Genomic DNA, 17,116 nt, shown 5'->3' with positions numbered 1-17,116 from the left:
CTGGCCTGGTTGGGTTTTTTTCTTCTCTTTCATTATGTAGGGACTTGGTTTTCATGATATGTGGAACATCACATGTATTGTCATACAGGCGAAGTTGTTCATTTCCTGTCTTCCATGAAAATCATGTCTAACTCAGGAAAGATGTTACCTTGTTTGGAAACTGGTGAGGGTTGATGACAAGAAGGGTATCTGGCCTTAGGAAGTCTGCCTCAACAATTTTCATCTGATCCATGCAAGAAGGAAAAGTGGATGCTAAATGATGATGATGATGAGTGTGTAAGATGGGGTAGTACCCATAGTCTTTGCAGGTCTTTCTTAATTGGTGAGTTTGTAGCAGGGTACTGCTATGGAGTGGTATGGTATGGTGTAGTGATAGTAGTGGTTCACTACTTATTATTAATTCTTTTATATGCTTCAGCCCAAAGGCTGTGGCCATGCTGGAACATTGCCAGTGTAATCACCTTTTCAATGGCCACTCTTATGCAATTGGCATTTGCTTAAGAAAGAAGTTCAACACTGCTGCCCTCTTTTGAGTTTCTTGCCCTGATATAGGTTTATCTGAGTCCTTGAACAGCAGGCAGTCAAGTTGTTTTTCGAAAACATCTACCCCTACTCCATGAAGATCCCTCAGATGTTTTGGCAAGGCATTAAGTAGCTGTGCGCCCTTGAATCCCAATCTATTACAGTACATGGTTCTCACCTAGACAGGATAACTGGGACTTTTAGAACAGTGCATTAATGTTCAGTTTGGAGGCTGGTATAACTTCTAATAAATGTGAACAAAAAACAAACAAAAACTAATGATTTCACTGAAAGATCTCCCATTAAGTTTATTTAGCATTAGCATTCCCACTTGTATTTATGATGGTTCTCCAAAGCAAAACTATCTCTTTCATTGACCCTCTGTAGTTAACAAACAACACATTGTGCTCATAGACTTGATATCATATCTGTGGAGAAAATTGTAGTAGTAGTAGTAGTGGTGATGGTGGTGGTGGTAGTGGATGTAATAGTTGTGTTAGTAGCAGCAGCAGCAGCAGTAATAGTAGTAGTAGTAGTAGTAGTAGCAGTAGCAGCAGCAGCAGTAGGAGAAATTGAGTAATGAGTGTAAACAACTGTTAAAACATCTTTTCTGAGATATTGTACAATCATGCACTGTAGAGTGGTTACCTATGATTAAGCTATGGTAGTAGTGATGGTGGTGGTGGTGGTGATTCTGGTGGGGTTGGTACCACAGTAGAATTACTGGTGGATATTTGTGATGGATAGTGGTATATTTTATCATTCATGTGCACTAGCATTATTCATTCATCAAAGCATGTTAGCTTCATATATTTCTAGCTTTTATTAGCTTTGTGTTAGCTTTATGTTAGCTTCATATATTTCTAGCTTTTGCAAGTAGCCAATGCATTCAATATTCATACAGGTGCAGGCATGGCTGTGTGGTAAGAAGCCTGCTTCCCAACCACATGGTTCCAGTTTCAGTCCCAGTGTGTATATTCTAGCCTTGGGCCAACCAAAGCCTTTTTGAGTGGATTTGGTAGGTGGAAACTAAATGAAGCCCATCGTGTATGTATATATTTGAGTGTCTGTGTTTGTCCCCCCACCATTACGTGACAACCAATGTTGGTGTGTTTATGTTCCTGTAACTTAGCAGTTCGGCAAAAGAGACTGATAGAATGAGTACTAGGCTTACAAAGAATAAGTCCTGGGGTTGATTTGTTTGACTAAAGGCAGCACTCCAGCATGGCTGCAGTTAAATGACTGAAACAAGTAAAAGAATAAAAGAATAAAAAGAATCTCACTTTTTTTTTACAATAGAACTAAATTTATATTATTTACACTTCATAGACAAACAACATAGAGTCTTCTCTTTACTCTGATACTCTGAAAGAGAAATTCTATGTTATAAGCAGTATCTTCCAGCCCATTATTATTCTGGCTACTATGCTTCCAGAATACCCACCCCTGCATTGTTATGCACACACATACACACACATATAGCAAGTGGACCATGCATTTGGTGAATGGTAGCCAAAAGGTCAGCAAAGGCTGTGATCGAAGGAGGTCTCAGATACTGTAGTTACAATAAAGTTAATGGATTTGCCAAGGTTTGTTGTCCTTGTCCCAACTCTTTACATTCTGAGTTCAAATACTTCCAAAGCGAACCTTGCCTTTCATTCTTCTACATCAACAAACTAAAATACCAGTGTAAATGTTGGGACTTTAGTTTTGATTTTTAACTTTTTACTTACATACAAGGTCTCTACGTTTGAGACCTGTATGTAAGAAATCATTATTGTAGTTGCAGTAGCTGTGGCATTTTGCCAAAGATAGAATTTTAAAATTTGCTTCAAAGAGATTCTTGTCAATAACATTTGGTAAGTTTTTCCACAACTTCCATTAAATACAGTCTCCCAGGATAAACAACAGCTTCGTTTGTTTCTTATATTCTCCTATCAGAATACAAAGTAAACACTACCTATGAGAATTCCACTATCTCAACAAATGCAGACATGGTTATGTAGTCAATAAGTTTACTTTTTGCATTTTCATGGTTTTAGATTCAAACTCATTGTGTGGCATCTTGGGTAGGTGCTTTCTACTGTAGCCTTGGGCCAACCAAAATAGTGTGGTTGAAATTAAGTTGATGGAACACTGTTTACAATCCTAATGAAATGATTGTTCCTGTTTTTGGTGATTAGTCTTAATTCATCATCAGTCCACACTGCTACTCCTGTTAATTACTTATTACATTCACCTCTGCTTCCATCTTTAACTATCTAGTACCTTCCCTTCATGAAAAGTACCCTTCACTCCTGATCTACTAAGAAGTACCCTTCACCCCTGATCTACTCTGAAAAGTACCCTTCACCCCTGATCTACTGCTTGTATCATCTCTTGCTTCTTCAGGGATTTCGTCTCACACCCCATCATTACTATATTACCTTTTACCAGATATTCTTGCCTACCATTATATAAATGCAAGATAGCTATGTATCTTCTCTATACCTTGCCACCTCTGCTTGGCCATGGCATAAAATCACCTCTTCACCCTTTCAAATACTCCACCACCATCACCACCACCATTCTTAATCAAGAAGGCTTTCCTTTTTTTCTTTTATTTTCTTTTTCTTGCTCTATCCCTTCTTGCAAGTTACTTGGAAACCTCACTAGTGCTGGTAGCATGAAAAAAAGCACCCAGGACACACTATAAAGTGGCTGGATGGCAATAAGAAGGGTATCCAGCCATTAAAACCATGCCAAAGCTGACATGGAGCATGTTGCAGAGGTGGTGTCCTAATATGGTCACAGTGTAATGACTGAAACAAGTTTTCTTCCCAACCACACGGTTCTGGGTTCAGTCTTACTGTGTGACACCTTGGACAAGTGTCTTCTGCTATAGCCATGGGGTGACCAAAGCCTTGTGAGTGGATTTGGTAGAAGGAAACTGAAAAAAGCCTGTTATCATCATCATCAATGTGTGTGTGTGTGTGTGTGTGAGACTTAGTGCCTATGTTTGTCCCCCCACCACACCCACTGTTTGATAACTAGTGCTGGTGTGTTAACATTGCCATAACCTAGCAGTTCAGCAAAAGACACCCATAGAATGTGGTTGGTAAGCAAGCTGCTTACCACACAGCCACTCCTACACCTATATATGTATATATATATGTGTGTGTGTGTGTGTGTGTGTATGTTATATGTTTGTGTGTTTGTGTTTGTCCCCCCAACATCGCTTGACAACCGATGCTGGTGTGTTTACATCCCCATAACTTAGTGGTTTGGCAAAAGAGACCGATAGAATAAGTACTAGGCTTATAAAGAATAAGGCCTGGGATCGAGTTGCTCAACTAAAGGCAGTGCTCTAGCATGGCCACAGTCAAATGACTGAAACAAGTAAAAGAGTAAAAGAGAGTAAGAGTATATTGAGGATTTGCTAGCAGTTATTTGCATATTTCCTCGTGATGTTGAGCCTGTTCATTGGTAAGATAATGAGGAACCTCTTGACAGTGTCTGTTCACAAGGCCGAACTTAGGTAGATGCTGACTGATGATGCTTTGTGAAGGACCAAATTCTGCCAACAATGTACAAGTGCTTGCACTTTGTTGTTGTTCAAGCATTTCAAGCGAGGCATCCTCTTCCACAAGAAAAGGTTTCTTTGACCTTGATTTGTCTTCATGTTTGGTGTCACCTTCTTTGATATATCTGAACCAGTTCCATACTACACATTCATGGACAGTTCCTCAGCATTCTGTATCATTAATTTCTTTTACCATTGCTCTTGCTCTCATTATCTTAACAATGAACTGGCTCAACATCACAGGAACATATGCAAACCACTGCTGGCAAATCCTCAATTTGCTTGCTTTTGGTGTTGAATTGTATAACTAGGGATGAAAAATGGTAACTTGATATGGCGCTAACTGCAATTTTTTCACCACTTGTTACCAAAGCTGTAAAATAAAGAATAAGCAATTCATGTTTATATGTTATATATGAAAATCCAGAATAAATAATTCAGTAATGATTGGACAAGTTGTATCAAATTAACGATATAACATGGGGAGACAAGTTGCCAAAAATCATGAGTGAAAATCTGAAAAAGCTTTTGATTCAACCTGTGTGTGTGAGAGAGAGAGAGAAAGAGAGAAAGAGATGTTTTCACACCTGTTATTATAAGACAGAATTTTCTCCATGGTAACTGCAGTGAATATGCCTTTAGGAGTTGAAATATATTTCAACTAACCTAAAATATATTTCTAATCACTACTTGACACTGATGTTGATGTGTATATTTACACATATATATGTAAATATGTGTTTATATACACACAACACCACTACTTTCAATGCTATCATTAGCAATCATCTTTATTATCATTATCACCTTCCACACCTCACTCCACTCTCTTCTCAATCAACACCACAATGTCCATCATAAGTATCATTATCATAATCATTACCATCTTCCTCCACTCTCTTCTTCTCATCTACTACCACCTCCACCACTTTAATACTATCAATATCATCATCATCATCATTATCATTGAAATCATTAACACCGTCATCACTATCGAAATCATTGATATATTATCATCGTTATCATCATCATCAACACCGTTATCATTAAAATCTTCTGAGTTTTAATTAAACATCTAAATGTCTGAGATTAGTTATTGCTAATAACATTATAATTCCCCAGACTATTAACCTCAGCTATAAAGATGATATATATTTAAATACTTATATGTAGATTATGTTTTGCTTGCTTTGACCTACGATAGTTATCAAGTTGTCCTGGGTGAAGCATTAAACTACATCTAATGATAAGGTTCCAACTAAGGAGCTTTGAAATGCCCCTTAGTTATCACAACTACCAGGTTCACTCAGGCTTTAGGACCAGTACTTGTCAAGGAACCCAGTTATGGGTCAAATTCCTGATAGTTTTGTGGCTAAGACATATGGGGACTCAGAGGAGTACTGGCCCTACAAATGTCATACAGATGCACCCATGTTTGGCCATGCCCTAATGTTATGTGAACCAAGATTCAAAGAGATTATAAGATGGCGAGCTGGCAGAAACGTTTGCACGCCGGGCAAAATGCTTAACGGCATTTTGTCTGCCGCTACGTTCTGAGTTCAAATTCTACCGAGGTTGACTTTGCCTTTCATCCTTTCGGAGTAGATTAAATAAGTACCAGTTATACACTGGGGTGGATATAATCAACTTAATCCGTTTGTCTGTCCTTGTTTGTCCCCTCTGTATGTAGCCCCTTGTGGGCAGTAAAGAAATAAGATTCAAAGAGCAGAAAACTACAAGTGCATACTAAGAATAAACCAGCAGAAAGCAATAGGAAAACCACTGCTATATCTACCTATCTATCTATCTATTTATATATATATATATCCCAATAAAAATCATATATCTTCGAACTTTGACCTGAAGTTTCCATGAAGTCTGATGTTTGGTTCATGAAGTCTGACACTTGTAGGCATAGAACTTGGAGAAAGAAAGACAGACAGTGAGAAGTCTTCAGGCATCTTATTTATGAATATGTGAGTGCTGGAAAGGCAGTGAATTATAATAGGTATACTATAGGTATATAAAGGTAGAATTATTAGCACACTGGTCGAAATGTTTAACAGCATTTCATCTGTCTTTACATCCTGAATTCAAATTCTTATTTCTTTACTGCCCACAATGGGCTACACACAGAGGGGACAAACAAGGACAGACAAACGGATTAAGTCGATTATATTGACCCCAGTGCATAACTGGTACTTATTTAATCGACCCCGAATGGACGAAAGGCAAAGTCGACCTCAGCGGAATTTGAACTCAGAACATAGTGACAGACGAAACACCGCTAAGCATTTCGCCCGGCGTGCTAACGTTTCTGCCAGCTCACCACCTGAATTCAAATTCTGCTAAGGTCAACTTTGCCTTTCATCCTTTCAGGGGTCAATAAAATAAGTACCAGTTAAACACTAAGTTTGATTTAATCAACTTACTCTTCCCCCAAACCTGCTGGCCTTGTGCCATAATTTGAAACCAATATGTATATGCCTGGAGAGCATTGTACAAGTCTAACAAAGATATGGAGAAGCAGAGGTATAAAGCTGAAGTTTTTCAAGACATTGGCCCACCCAATATTACTCTATTTATGTGAAAATTGAAAAGTGACAAAAATAGAAGAAAAAACGATAGACAACTTCCAATTCATATGTTTAAGGAGAATACTTGACATCAAGTGGTTGCAAAGAATCCAAAAGGACACGATTGAGACAACAACAGGCATCGACAGGATCGGTGACAAAATAAGACGCAGATGCTGGAACTGAATCAGGCATATCTTCAGATGGCAGCACTAAAGTGACGGCCTGAAGAGGAAAGAGCAGCAGGACACCCTAAAACCACATGGCAAAGAACCATTGACAAAGATAGTGGTCAAGATAGTGGCGGAGAACTGGCAGAAATGTTAGCACGCCAGGTGAAATGCTTAGTGGTAGTTTGTCTGCCGCTAAGTTCTGAGTTCAAATTCCACCGGTGTTAACTTTGCCTTTCATCCTTTCGGGGTTGATTAAATAAATCCCAGTTATGCACTGGGGGTCGATATAATTGACTTAATCCGTTTGTCTGTCCTTGTTTGTCTCCTCTGTGTTTAGCCCCTTGTGGGCAATAAAGAAATAAGATAGTGGTCAAGAAGGGTGGAGAAGATAGAATAAAACCAAAACAACGGCAGAAAACTGAGTTGGTTGGGGTGATCGTGTTGTGGCCTTATGGGCTTCATGGCACAGAAAGAACTAACTACCTGAATTGGGTTTGGACTTGGAAACTTATGTCAGTCTTAGACATACCAAAATGGGGCTTCAGCAAGTTCTGAATGTACCATTCCTATGATGCATCTAAGGACTGAAACAAGTAAATGATAAAAGCAGTGCCCCAGCATGACCACAGCCCAGTGAATGACTGTATTAAAAGAATATTTCTGATATTTGTGTGGGGTTGGGGATGTTCTTATATTCTTTTACATGTTTCAATCATTTGACTTCAGCCATGCTGGAGCACTGCCTTAAGAGGTCTTTTTATTCTATCTGTCTATTTTGCTGAACCACTAAGTTATGGGGACAAACACATCCACATCAGTTGTCAAGCAATGGTGGAGGGAAAAACACAGACACAAAAACACACACATAAATATATACATATATATATATATATATATATATATATACACACACACACAGTTATCTTTCAATTTCCGTCTATCAAATCTGCTCACAAAGTTTTAGTCAGCCCGAAGCTATAGTAGAAGACACTTGCCCGATATGCTACACAGTGAGACTGAACCTGGAACCATGTGGTTGGGAAGCAAGCTTCTTACCACACAGCCACTCCTATGCCTATGTGTATGCTAGATATGTGTGTGTGTGTGGATGGATGGAATAAGGAAAGCTTTGATGGTTAGAGATGTTGGAGTGAGAGATTCAAGAGGGTTTATAAATGATAGGAAAGCTTGGAGAGTGTTTGTGGACGGATGAGTGGATTTGATGTTGTTCAAAGGGGCATGGAACCAGCATGATGTGGCATAAGTAAACCAGCATATGTTGTCGGGGGTGGGGCCCCACTATAGATACTGGGGGTTGCATTCTATGCTTTGACCCGAGCATAAGATTGGGCTCACCTCTTTGAGTTGAAAAATGAATGGAATGCCTGATGTGTGTTTTGCTGTGGGTACTCCTTCCTAAAAGAAAATGGGGAATAGGCCTGGGTATATGTATGTATGTGTATGTGTGTGTGAGAGTGGGATAGATGTATGTATATGTTTGAAAGATGTTAATGTTTATGTGAGAATCTATGTATGTGTGTGTGTGTGTGTATGCATGTGTGTGTCTGTGTGTGTGTGTGTGTATGCGTATTATTGGAAATAGAAAGAAAAGGGTGTGAAAGAAAAGGGATGAAGAGAAGGCATGAGAAAAAGGCAGTTTAAGAGAGGGTGTGCCTACATGACAATGACAATATGTCACACAACCTGGAAACTGACTGAATGGGAAGAGCAGACATCATTTTCTCGAGCCATGATATATTGTAGTTTTATTTGAATTTCATATTGCCAAAGAGAGAAAATGCTGCTGCAGCTGTTGTTGTTTCAGTTGATATTCTACTAAATGTTGTTGTTGATGTTACTGTAGCTGTTTGTGTTGTTGTTGTTGTAACTTGATTTTCTCATGTTGCTACAGCAGCTTTTGGTATTGTAATTTTCTGTTGTGGTCGTTGTTGTTGTTGTTGTCATTGCTGCTGCTACTGTCTATCCCCATGTGAACCCTGCTCCCGATGACCTATAATCAAAGGCGCTCCAGTTATGAGCACTCTGTTTAATTTCTACTCAAACATTGTGTATCTTATAACTACATGACCAAATGTAATTTCAGTTAAGATTTTTTTTTTAAGATGGAAATTTTACTGTTATTTCTAGTGGATAAAATGACCATGTAGAAGGTCCATTGTTTGCTTGGGTTGTTGCTGTCGTTGTCACCACTACTGTTGTTTAGTCCCAAATAAACCCTGAATGACTATTCTGATTTTTCTTATAGCATAGGTGCAGGAGTGACTGTGTGGTAAGTAGCTTGCTTACCAACTACATGGTTCCGGGTTCATTCCCACTGCATGGCACCTTGGGCAAGTGTCTTCTACTATAGCCTCAGGCTGACCAAAGCCTTGTGAGTGGATTTGGTAAACGGAAACTGGAAGAAGCCTGTCGTATATATGTATATATATGTGTGTGTGTGTGTGTGTGTGTGTCTGTGTTTGTCCCCCCAACATCGCTTGATAACCGATGTTCGTGTGTTTACTTCCCCGTAACTTGGCAGTTTGGCAAAAGAGACCGATAGAATAAGTACTAGGCTTCCAGAGAATAAGTCCTGGGGGTCGAGTTGTTTGACTAAAGGCGGTGCTCCAGCATGGCCACAGTCAAATGACTGAAACAAGTAAAAGAAAAGAATTCATTACCTTGTTCAATGCCACTTTAGTATACTGTCTACCTGGCCATTTACACTTTTATGTGCAATCTAACCCTAACCCTAACCCAAGTTATTTCACAAAGTAGGCAGATGATACAGCCATAGACTGCACACTAAAGTAGCACTCATTGTTCAATGTGGCCTGCTATTTTTTATAACTGCAGGGTGTGATTTGAAAGAATTTAACTACTATTTCTAGTAGAGTGAGCCACTACATTTGAGTAGTTCACAATCCATGTGCTGTGAACTGTATTTAGCTGCTTTTAGGCTTTACTCTATTTAATGTTTGGGGATCTCAAAAATTGCTATTCATACATAATATTGTTTGTTGTATAACAAAATATGACTCATAAAACAAGGAAGGTAAGAGTTTTCTGCATTTTTATTCTGGAAATATTTTTCAACTCTAAAACTAGTTTTACTTATCCATGTGAAAATTAACTTATAATTTTGTTTATTCTTTGATCATAAATTTTCTTTGTCATAAATTCAGAAAAAGATTTAGAAGCTCTGAAGTCAAACTACTTTCTGTTGTTAACTCAGGTGTGTACAAAGGCACCATGAATAGAAAGTGCATACCAGGTATGGGCTACCTTTCTCAAGAAGTAGGCCACATGAGAGATAGCTGATCATTAGGTAGGCCATACTACTAACAAAAATTAAAGGTAATTTTTTGTTAGGCATACCATTCAGGAAGTCCCACTGGCTACAGTTTGCTTATGACAGGTGTATATCTTTACCAGTAATAAATTCATTATATTTAATATGTAGTGTTAAATGAGCTTATAGCTTTCATAGTAGATCAGTTTATTAATACATCAATCGCTTATCTTCTGCATTTGTTATCAGTTCTGGAAAGTGTTCTGAATTCTGAATTTTGGAGGTGCTTCAGTTTGTCAGAAAATTGTAGATCATTGGTTCTCAACTGGGGTCCCCATAACACAATATCCGTAATAGTATTTTTACGGCCCCTGAAAAAATTTTGCTTTAGATGTATGTATTGGTGTGTATTGCAAGAAAGAGCTTGGTTTCTTTCTCTGACGTTTTATATAGTTCAAGCTACACAAGTTAATGTGTGAATAACAAAACAGGTATTTTGAAAGAAGTTTCTATAAAACAAGTTTTTTTAAACATCAAATGGGCATGGGGTCCACCAAAACAAAACAGTAGCCAAAGGGGCCCATTAATAGAAAATGTTTGAGAACCCCTGTTGTAGATATTCAATTTGTTTTTCTAAATTTATAGGCATGGAGAATGTTTGCATGTGCAGGCATCTAGAAGAAATCAAGGAGTTATTTACTCGCAAGGAGTATTCTGTTTATTATTCTGTTTAAGTCAGAAATCCATCAGTCTTTAAAGAGTGTCTTTGTGGTAGAAGAGATGTGTGCTTATAAATTCATTCATTCATCTGTTTTACTTCCTTATTTATTATACTGGCATAGGTTGGGAGGGTACTTGTTTGAGGTGGTATTTTATGGTTGAATGCATTTCCTGTCACCAACCCTTTTTTTTTTCTTTTTGTATTCTGTTACTTTGGGAGTGCAAAACTTCATGATAATTCAGGAAAATCAAAGGCAGTAAAACCGTGTTTTTACTCAAATGATTTCATGCAAAGCAGCAGAAATAATAACTTCACACATGTGCGCACGCGCACACACACACACATTTACACTCGTATACATACACACACATGCATACACATCTACATATACATATACACATCTGCATAATATATTATTTTAGGCCTTTGTATATCCAACGTTGGCTGAGCTGCATGAGACTTCAAAATCACTGTCAATAATAGTCTTGTTTAAGAACGATGGGTATGTACTCTACAAAGATATAGAGGAACCCATCAGATCAATGCAAAATTGTTTTTATTATAACTATAGGCGCAGGAGTAGCTGTGTGGTAAGTAGCTTGTCTACCAGCCACATGGTTCCGGGTTCAGTCCCACTGCGTGGCACCTTGGGCAAGTGTCTTCTACTATAGCCTCGGGCCGACCAAAGCCTTGTGAGTGGATTTGGTAGACGGAAACTGAAAGAAGCCCGTCGTATATATGTATATATATATATATATATATATATGTGTGTGTTTGTGTGTCTGTGTTTGTCCCCTAGCATTGCTTGACAACCAATGCTGGTGTGTTTATGTCCCCGTTACTTAGTGGTTCAGCAAAAGAGACCGATAGAATAAGTACTGGGCTTACAAAAGAATAAGTCACGGGGTTGAGTTGCTCGATTAAAGGCGGTGCTCCAGCATGGCCGCAGTCAAATGACTGAAACAAGTAAAAGAGTAAAAGAAAAACATAAAAACAAACTTCAATGTATATATATATATATATGTATGTATGTATGTATGTATGTAACTCTACAGCCTTAAACAACTCTTATTCAAGGACCTTTTGAGCGAGATGGGCTACTCAACCAGAAGAAAATTCTAACTGGGCCCCACCTGCAAGGTCACATATTGTTTATCTCGGTATGAGATGCACGTTGCACGCATATAGTTGTGATGCATGTGTCTGGTGTACCCTTATCAGATGGAAAGTCATGATGGGTATACTGGGCTTTGTATATTTTACCCCAGTGTCACTTTGATGGCATGCACTGCTCTCTCACTCAATAATAAGAAAGATGATGATAATGATGATGATGATGATGATAACAATAATAATAATAATAATAATAATAATAATGATGATGATGATGATGATAGTTGATGGACAGATAAATAGATAGATTGATACAGAGATACATAGATATAAATATATAATAACTATAAAAATGTGTGTGTGTGTGTGTGAAATTCCTTTATAATGAAATTCATGGAGTATGAAAAATATTTTGTTATGACAAGATCAGCCAAAAGATATCGAATGTTTCCTCATTATTATTCCACATTTCTAAAATGTAGAATGAAATGAAATGAATTTCAACAAAAATATTTGTGAACACAACCGAGATACATATAGCTGATATAACTGTATCGCAAAATACTTTAAAAAAATTATAAATCTGTATCTAAAATATCTTCAGCTGTTTTTCCCACATTCGTATTGTTTCATATTTATAACCTCTTGAATAATAAAAAAAAAATGGTTTTGAAATCTTAAATTTGATTATTTTCTTTGTTGTGTAGTTTATGGTATGTATGCCTGTGTGTGTGAGTGTGTATGTATATATGTATATGTGTGTGTGTGTGTGTGTGTGTATAATATACATGCATTATATACATATTTATAAAAAATATATATATACTCTTTGCTCTTTACTCTTTTACTTGTTTCAGTCATTTGACTGCAGCCATGCTGGAGCACCGCCTTTAGTCGAGCAAATCGACCCTGGGACTTATTTTTGTAAGCCCTGTACTTATTCTATCAGTCTCTTTTGCCGAACTGCTAAGTGACAGTGACATAAACGCACCAGCTTCGGTTGTCAAGCAATGCTAGGGGACAAACATAGACACACAAACATACACACACACACACACACATATATATACATATATATACGATGGGCTTCTTTGAGTTTCCATCTACCAAGTCCACTCACAAGGCCTTGGTTGGCCTGAGGCTATAGTAATAGACACTTGCCCAAGGTGCCATGCAGTGGAACTGAAGCTGGAACAATGTGGTTGGTACGCAAGCTACTTACCAAACAGCCACTCCCACGCCTAGCGCCGCCCCGACTGGCCTCCATGCCGGTGGCATGTGAAAAGCACCATCCGATCGTGGCCATTGCCAGCCTCGCCTGGCCTCCATGTCGGTGGCACATAAAAAGCACTATCCGATCGTGGCCGTTTGCCAGCTTCGTCTGGCATGTAAAAAGCACCCACTACACTCACGAAGTGGTTGGCATTAGGAAGGGCATCCAGCCGTAGAAACATTGCCAGATCAGATAGGGCCTGGTGCAGCCTTCTGGCTTCCCAGACCCCAGTCGAACCGTGCAACCCATGCTAGCATGGAAAGCGGATGCTAAACGATGATGATGATGATGATATATATATATTTATGATGAGATGCTGTTTGGTTTTGTGCCAGGTAGAAGCACCACTGATGCTATATTTCTGGTAAGGCAACTGCAGGAGTAATACCTAGCCAAAGAAAAACCTCTGTACTTGGCTTTTGTTGACTTGGAGAAAGCTTTTGACAGAGTCTCACAATCTGGTGGTCAATGTGGAAACTGGGGACAGACAAGTGGTTGGTGAGAGCCGTACAAGCCTTTTACAGGGATGCTACCAGTATGGTGAAGGTGGGCAATAAGTACAGTGAAGAATTCAGAGTACATGTAGGGGTTCACCAAGGATCGGTGCTCAGCCCCCTCTGGTTCATCATAGTCCTCCAGGCAATAACAGAGGAATTCAAGACCGGCTACCCCTGGAAGCTCCTCTATGCTGATGGCCTTGCTCTTATAGCTGAATCACTATCTGAACTAGAGAAGAAGTTCCAGATATGGAAGGTCTAGAATTAAAAGGCCTTAAAGTTAACCTAGCAAAAACCAAAGTCATAGTAAGTAGGAAGGCAGGCAAATCACAAATCCTTCAGGTAGATGGCCCTGCTCAATCTGTAGAAAAGTTGTAAGTAAAAACTCAATAAGATGCACACAGTGTAAGCTTTGGACACATAAAAGGTGCAGCAACATCAGGGAAACTAATTTTGTATGTGGAAGGTGCACAGGTACAATATACACTGAAAATGTGCAGAAAATAGACTCCATCAACTGCAAGGGGAGCAAGCTAGATGTAGTAGATAGCTTCAGTTATCTAGGTGACCAAGTTAGTTGTGGAGGGGGATGCTCCGAGTGCATAGCTATGAGAACACGATTAGGCTGGGCAAAGTTCAGAGAGCTCTTACTGCTGCTGGCAACAAAAGGCCTCTTTCTCTCAGAGTGTAAGGCAGAGTATACAATGCCTGTGTGCAAACAGCCATGCTACATGGCAATGAAACATGGGCTATGACAGCCAAGGACATCCATAGGCTTGAAAGAAATGAAGATGGTATACTTCGCTGGATGTGCAATGTCAGTGTGCATGTTTGACAGAGTGTAAGCATCTTGAGAGAAAAGTTAGGTATAAGAAGCATTAGATGTGGTGTACAAGAGAGATAACTGCACTGGTATGGTCATGTATTGTGTATGGACGAGGACAGCTGTGTAAAGAAGTGCCATTCTCTAACTGTGGAGGGAACTTGTGGTAGAGGTAGACCTAAGAAGACATGGGACGAAGTGGTGAAGCAGGATCTTCGAACTTTGAGCCTCACAGAGGCAATGACTGCTGACCAAGACCTTTGGCAATGTGCTGTGCTTGAGAGGACCCATCAGTCCAAGTACACCCATGCTAGTGGCACGTAAAGAACACCCTTTGAACGTTGGGCCTCATGGAGGCAAAGTGGCTGAGTTCTTTTCAAGTGTTGGGCCTTACGGAAGCGAGGTGACTGAGTTCCTTTCAAGCATTGGGTTTCAAGGAAGCAATGACCAAGATCTTTGGTATTATGTTGTGCATGAGAAGAAGACCCATCAAGCCAAGCAAAATCGCAGTTGTAGTAGATACCGGTATAGCGCAAAGTTGTAGAATATACCGGTATTGCACAGAGATAACGGTGGCGAGCTGGCAGGAACGTTAGAACGCCGGGCGAAATGCGTAGCCGTATTTCGTCTGCCGTTACGTTCTGAGTTCAAATTCCGCCGAGGTCAACTTTGCCTTTCATCCTTTCGGGGTCGATTAAATAAGTACCAGTTACGCACTGGGGTCGATATAACCAACTTAATCCATTTGTCTGTCCTCTCTGTGTTTAGCCCCTTGGGTGTCGTAAAGAAATAGGTATTGCGCAAATAGGCTCCAATGCCAGTGGCACATAAATGCACCTCGGTGTCATGCAAATGGCACCAGTACGAGTGACACGTAAAAGCACCCCTTACACTTTCGGAGTGGCTGACATTAGGAAAGGCATCCAGCTGAAGAAAACCATGACAAATCAGACTGGAGTCTGGTGCAACCTTTCAGCCTGCCAGCCCAGTCAAACCATCTAACCCATGCCAGCATGGACAACAGACATTAACTAATGATGATGATGTTGATGATATATAAATATATATATATATACATATACATGTATAATATACATATCATATATATATATATGTGTGTGTGTGTATGTATGTGTATATATATATATATAACGGTGTATATATACATAAATAATATACACACACACACAAACACACACACACACACACATATATATATATAATTGTTTTGAAGAGAAAAATTGATTAGAAATTCTCTCACAATGTAGATGTTTAGATTTAGAAGTGCTCAAGAGTAACTTGAGACGAAAGATATAAATATGTAATGTGAAGAAACAAAAGACCTGGTAATTCAATCAGCAAACATGACTCCAATTAGAGATGGATTTAAAAGACAAATGTACAGGATAGAATAAAAAATATACAAATACACAGACATTTTTTTTTTAAAGATCTATAAAGAAATAAATGTATTAAAAATATATGTGTGTAAATTAATAGATTTTTTTTAAATCTCCAGATGGAAGTATAAAAATGTTAAAACATGCATGTATAGGTAAAAATAATGGAGAATGTCTGAAATGGTGATGGAAGTGAAGTAAAAGATACAATGAGGAGCGAAATTAAAATTAAAATGGGGTACCAGTGGCTGTTTCTGGGGGTTCATTGCGGGAAAATAAAGGGACATAGTACCCATTATTATATATATATATATATACACATAACAAATGCACCCTTTTAAAGCCTAGCACAGCTCATGGGCCCGGTTTCCTGGTTTCTGTGGCGTATATGTTCCCCAGCTGGACGGGACGCCAGTCCATCGCAGTGTTACTCATTTTTGCCAGCTGAGTGGACTGAAGCAATGTGAAATGAAGTGTTTTGCTCAAGAAAACAACGCGTCGCCCTGTCCAAGAATCGAAACCACAATCTTACGATCACCCTAACCAGTAAGCCACACGCCTCCACAAACATATATATATATGAAGGGGTACCTAAAAGATACCAGAGTTTTTGCAACATTTTATTCACTTAGTTTACACATTTATCACCTTCAAAGTATTCTCCATTAGAAGTGATGCATCAGTCCAGATATGTTTTCCACTGTTCAAAGCAGTCCTGGAACTCTTGCGAAGTGATGCATTTTAACACCTCCATTGATTTTTCTTTACCTCTTAAGCATCTGCAAAACATTTTCCTTGAAGGACTTTTTTCATTGGGGGCTACAAAAAGAAATCACAGGTCCACTGGAGCTACAAAAAGAAGTCACAGGTCCAGTTCCTGGACCAAGCGACATGTGGTTTTTGAGTGAAACACTTCATTTCACATTGCTCCAGTTCACTCAGCTGGCAAACATGAGTAATCCTGCAACAGGCCAACTTCCCATTTAGTTGGGGAATTTATGTGCCATAGAAACCTAGAAACTGGCCCTTATGGCATGACTGAAAAAGGTAACTTTACCATTTTTCTTTTACTGAAATAGTGATGCAAACAGGCTTTACCTAAGAGGAGACAAAGTAGGTTGAGGCTTGGGATCAGTGCAGATAGCCTTCAAATATTGAATAGTC

At 39.0% G+C, this 17,116-nt stretch overlaps 1 protein-coding gene across 4 annotated transcripts in view; it reads left to right on the top strand.

Moving 5' to 3' along the window:
- The window catches only part of LOC115214036 (sodium-dependent multivitamin transporter-like), a 124,953-nt gene that overhangs the window by 44,435 nt on the left and 63,402 nt on the right, over positions 1 to 17,116 (top strand). The window contains exon 1 of one of the 4 annotated variants that reach the window (XM_036504860.1): positions 8,800 to 8,927. The exons of the other annotated variants lie outside the window; for them this stretch is intronic. The gene's annotated coding sequence lies outside the window, so the exon portion shown is untranslated. Of the gene's footprint in view, positions 1 to 8,799; positions 8,928 to 17,116 lie in introns of those variants that run through there. 4 annotated transcript variants of the gene reach the window in all.

Source organism: Octopus sinensis, linkage group LG7, assembly GCF_006345805.1.
Source record: "Octopus sinensis linkage group LG7, ASM634580v1, whole genome shotgun sequence".
In the NCBI taxonomy this organism is placed as follows: Eukaryota; Metazoa; Mollusca; class Cephalopoda; order Octopoda; family Octopodidae; genus Octopus; species Octopus sinensis.
This window is presented reverse-complemented; position numbering and strand designations above follow the sequence as displayed.